Genomic DNA, 5,772 nt, shown 5'->3' on the forward strand with positions numbered 1-5,772 from the left:
ACCGTGTTGGTGACGTTGTCCTCGGCACGCGCAGCACGATGCGCCTGTTGCTCTGGACGAACGGGAGATGATTTCCAGCTGCTGTTGTTGTTCTTCTTATTCTCCTCCTCCTCGTGTTTCTACCAAAAATGGTTTTCTGAAAATCATAAAATCCGTCTTAGTTGATGAGTGTCGATATATGAAAAAAAAGCATTACCAGAAGAGACCACGTGCTAGCATGTGACTCGTGTATCCAGAGACTCTTCTAAAGCAGCACACCATTATTATTCACTCGCCGCATAATAGCACCCTTTCTCACGTTAGTTTGCTCTCGTAGTACTGAACAAAAACGTCGCTAATAATATCTGATGGAAGCTATACATTTGTCAATACATGGCCACTGAAATGTGGTTGCCATTTAGTTGATTGGGCAAATTGCATTGGGATGGGAAATGAAAGTAGCACATTAGGAATACATTATAAATGCTCATTGAGAGAGATGAGTCTTAACAATTATTCACTTAGTAGCAATAGAATGTCAGGAGTTAATGAAATAAAATAAAAAATATATATTTGTTTAAAAATAAACGAATTGAGCAGTAAATTATGGGCTGCTATTAATACGTCGAAATGAGCAAGACGTGTCTGGGATTATGGGTAGAGCAGTCGTGAAATACAATATTTCCCAATTCACAACATTGCAAAACTCAAGAGCATCACTCCAACCTGAAGCTGCTGTGATGTTCTCAAAAACCGTGTCAGCGTAAGAAGTCTGTGATTCTTTTGCAGTCTGTGGAGACGCCGCTGTCAAAATGAGCTTTGCCAAAAATATGCTGTTAATAAAATAGCGTTCATGCAAAATGACACTTTCAAATATTGTACTTTGTCTCCACGCAGAAAACAATAATAAACGTGAATATTTTAACATCATGAAGTTTGTATGTGTGCATCTGTTGTAGTACTTTGCATATATATGTGTTGGCAGTTGTGGGGAGCGGTAGTGTAGTGGTTAGCGCGCTGCACTATGAACTCGGCGACCCGAATTCGATTCCCGATCATGGCCAACAATAGTGACGATTATCTAAACCGGTCCTGGGCCTCCACTAGGTCAACTCAGCCTCAAATGAGTATCTGGTGCGATGTGTAAATCAGCATTGGGGAGTAAAAGGCGTTTGGGCGTGGTGCTGGCCACCCACCACCTCGTGTGCTGTTCTGGCCTTCATAGGTGCTCGCTAACAGCACTTGCCCCTACAGTCTGTTAAGGCTGAAAGTCTCTCCATGGTGGCCATGCTGCTGCTTTGTGTATAGAGAGGGCTTGTGGAATCCAGAGATCAAAGCTCCTACTGATGCGATTACTACTTATGGTGATTATTAATGTTGAACCTCTTTCGCACCGTACGTAGTCAACCCTGCTAATCAGAGGAGTGGGGGAAGGACAACAAACTAAATACAAGAGCAGTTCTAAAGAAATACATTTTCAATCTAGATGATTTTAAAGTGCGTAGGAAGACCTGCCAACACTTGCGAGACTGCCGGCACAAGGCAATCTAGCTCAGGATCAGGCAGGCTGGCCTCTAGACTGCCTCTCCTGGATTTAGTTAAATGTTCATAATTGTGCAAATTGAGTTGTCGTGGGTTGTTACTGCTGCTACAGACGGCATTCCACTGGCCAAGCCCAGAGGCCGCAGGGTTTGCTCCAAGGGAGTTAGGCGCGAAGGGAAATGTAACATCCATTTATGGGATAAAAGGACCAGTGAGGTTTGGATCGCGTAAATATCCACGTGTCGTTAAACCCGCGACCACCCGACACAGTGAGCAATTCCAGAGGATTTTTTGTTCGCAAAAGTAGAGTGGGAATATTTAACGATGGGCGAAATTAATGAGTCACCCTTAATGAGGTTTTATTAAATTCATTTTCGGAAGGGGCCTTGATTGGAGTTACAATCCGATTTGAGACACATACGGACATAATAGAGGTGTTTTGGGTTCGATGGCGTTAATATAAATGTGTCGTTAAACCCGCTACGACCCGACACAGCCAATTAGTCAGGTTTGTCACGTAAATAGAACGTGCCAATTCGTTGCTAGTACAGCACACCGGTGTGTTGGAGAGCAAAGCCACAATGACGTTTCGCCAGTAATTACAACTAGCTTCATCAGGCGACAGACAGATCACAAATATGTCTGTCGCCTGATGAAGCTAGTTGCAATTACCAGTAATTACAACTAGCTTCATCAGGCGACAGACAGATCACAAATATGTCTGTCGCCTGATGAAGCTAGTTGCAATTATTGGCTAAATGTTGCACTCAGATTGCAAATGGATTTGCTCTCCAACACACCGGTGTGCTGTACTAGTAACGAATTGCCATGTTCTGTTAAGGTGACAAACCTTACTAATTGGCTGTGTCAGATGGTGGCGGGTTTAACGACGCATTTCTATTTACGCGATCTAACCCAATAAAACCCCTGTATTATGGATGATATTGGTCGCGAAGCCTGCGTGTTAAACTGACATGCGGACAGTTTCAACTGCCACGGTGGTGAGATGTTAACTATCTCGCCTGGTGTACATGAGGTCGTGGGTTTGACCCAGACCCTGGCGCCTGTATAATTGGAGTGTGCACGTTCTCCCCATGCTCGTGTGGATTTTTCTCAGCGTCCTCTAGTTTTTCCCTCCACATTTAGAAAATGCGTTTAAGATTATTTGGCTGTTTTACATTTCCACATTATAAGCAACTTCGCTGGGCTATCGTTTGTGGCCAGGTCGCTTCTGAAAAAGAGCTGTACAGCTCAGCAGGGCTTACCTGGTAAAATAAAAAAAAAATAGTTTCATAGTTTAATTTTAGTTATTTGGCAAAGCGGCTTAAACAGACGGCCTCGGCGATTCGCTCGTCGGCAATGGAGACGGTGAGACGCACACGTAAATCCACTGCTGGATGAGCACCTCGTGGCCCTGTGGGTTGTCGGTGTCGTTTGACCATACTTCACCATGCTGGTCAGTGAGGTCCGTGAATGCGGGAAGCGTAGACGTAGCCGCATCGTACGGGAACCCCCCGATTCACGTCTCCCCCTATTACGTCGTTCCGCATATACGTCATCGCTTTACTGGCACCGCTGCCCCGATTGGCGTCCCCTCCAGCCCGCACTCACGTCGCTGACAAGCATCACCGTCCCTCCTTTCTCGCTGTCGGTCGCCTCTCTCAGCCTTTGGCTTCCAATATCACCTGCTACTGACTACCCAGTAAATCGCTTCCACTGACGTCGTTTCGATATTCGCCGTCGCATCATTTGAGGAACGCATCCGCGACTTAAGCCGCCCTCTCGTGGCCACCACGCCGCGCAGCAGTCACTCACGATGACCTATCTCAGGGGTCGGCAACCAAAATAACAAGAAGAGCCATTTCTTTCCAATTCGGTACAAAATTCAGTATTTCAAGAGCCGCAAAGCATCTGAGTACATACTGTACATACGTACATATCGTCAAGAAGCAGCCCGTAAAGAGCCGCATGCGGCTCCGGAGCCGCAGGTTGCCGACTCCTGACCTATCTGGTGGTCGCCCATCATACCCCAATTTTCCAGGCTGAACCTCTGCGTAGCTACCGAGATCTGAGGAGGTGGGGTACATTCCGGGTGATTTGACCGTAGCATTAGCATTTCGTTACGGTTGATGTTTTGTCTTAAAAAATAAATGCTCTTTAGTTAATGTTTCCGTTTCGTTTAAAACGTGTTATTTGCTGCAATGCAATTTCGAGTTTGGCCAGACATCAAAGACAAAGATCTCCGTATAGCCTTAACAGACTGTGGGGGCAAGTGCTGTTAGTGAGCACCTATGAGAGCAGGAACGGTACACGAGGGGTTGGGTGACCAGCACCACACCCAGCCGCCTTTGTCTCGCCAGTGGCGATGGTAACACATCGCACCAGGTACTCATTTGAGGCTCAATCGACCTAGGGAGAGGCCCAGGACCGATTCAGATAATCGTCACTGGTGTTGGCCAGTGAGCGGGAATCGAACTCGGGTCGCCGGTTTCAAAGGCGGTCACTGCATCGTGTGGCGCTTTCAGATGCGCTTCTGCAGCCGTCTAGAAACGCTTTTCCTTCCGATATTAGGAAGCTACCGGAGCTATACACTTTTAAATCACAAAGATTCACAGACGCGTTTCTTTAGAACCGCTTTTTGCGTCTAGTTTGGTGTCCTTCCCCCGCACCACCGATTAGCACGGTTGGCTACGAACGGTGCGAAAGAAGTTCAACATACATAAATATATAGTGATTGGTCAAATATTGTCGTGTTGGACTGCGGAATGATCTGGCCAGGCTGTCGCCGTGAGCCCTTTCACTGCCCCGACACGTGGCGTGCCGTCAAGCGGACTGCTTCAAAGACAAATGTCACGATTTGTTTGATCTACAACAAAGTGCGCAGTGAGGAATACGTGCAGCGAGAAAGAGAGCAGTTCAACATACATACATAAGCACACACATTACATGCAGTGGTAGGTGGGAGGAGAGTGGCGCCTCTGATAATCACATCTGTCATACTCTCATCAGCGCCCTACATTATCTTAATTTGGAGCTTTCGTGACTGCAGGAATTACTCTTTGGTTATTTCGGTAAAGTCACGTATAAAGATAAAATAATAAATTAAATAATAGCATACTTCATTATCACAGACCAATTCAGACCTTATTGGCCACCCCGTGCCCTTGATAAATCTCAACGTTCATCCTACAAAGTCTCATCGCAAGGGACAAACACAGACAAACAGACACAACACATTTGCCCGCATCGAGACGGCCGTACGCCGTATGGACGTGAACACTCGATCTCCCCGTACAAGAAGACAACGGGCTTGAACCGCGTGGCTTGGCAGCGATGGATGATGGAGGTACCAGGGCGCATCTGGGACCTGCACGTCCATAACGTGGCGCATCTCACGTAGCGAGACGTCGCCGCCATCGTGCAGAGTAACAGCGGCGAAGCGGCAGTCGCGGGCAAAACATTCGCTGCTCTCTGCGGAGAGGGAGTGAGGGGGGCATGAGGTGGTCGGTGGTGCTCGTTGATTTAAAACGCGTGGGGCAGCGCGAGGCCAACACACACCAGCGATACGACATCGATCTCCGCAATGCTTCTGCCCTGGCAATGTCGCCATCCAATAACCGTGCGCCCAGTATTTACAAGGATTATGATTCGGTATATTTGGTATTAGACATCTCCCCCCCCCAAATGTTTAGAATTACGTGTTGAGCCTGCCCTAACGTGTGCCCTCTAATCCACGCGTTCCTCTATTTCCGTCTCTCCAAGCCTCTCTGGGCACTTGTCACTTCTTTGTTCGGTGCCTTCGCTGTGTCTGAACCGCGCGTCGCCACAGCAGGTAGCGACGTGCCGATTCATGCACTCACTACCCACTCGTTTTGAGGCTGAGTCGACTTACGGGAGGCCAGGGCCGGTTCAGATAATCGTCACTGGTATCGGCCGTAAGAGGGAATCGAACTCGGGTCGCCAGGTTCGTAGCACAGTCGGGCTAACCGCTAAACCACCGCCACCACCACAATCACAATCACCACAATCACCGCCACCGCCACCACCGCCACACTCGTGGTCTCCTCGGCAACCCGCATTCTTCAAGCCCTCCAGAGCAGCGGCCACATTTAGGAGGAGGAGTAAATAAATAAACGGCCGCATAAATAAATATATAATCGAGCCGACAGTGGCCAAAACACACAGACACAGAACCACCAGCACCACCACCAGCCCCGCACACCACCAGCACCACCAGCAGCTGCACCAGCA

Source organism: Lethenteron reissneri, chromosome 42, assembly GCF_015708825.2.
Source record: "Lethenteron reissneri isolate LAM-NWPU_2019-01 chromosome 42, ASM1570882v1, whole genome shotgun sequence".
Lineage (NCBI taxonomy): Eukaryota > Metazoa > Chordata > Hyperoartia > Petromyzontiformes > Petromyzontidae > Lethenteron > Lethenteron reissneri.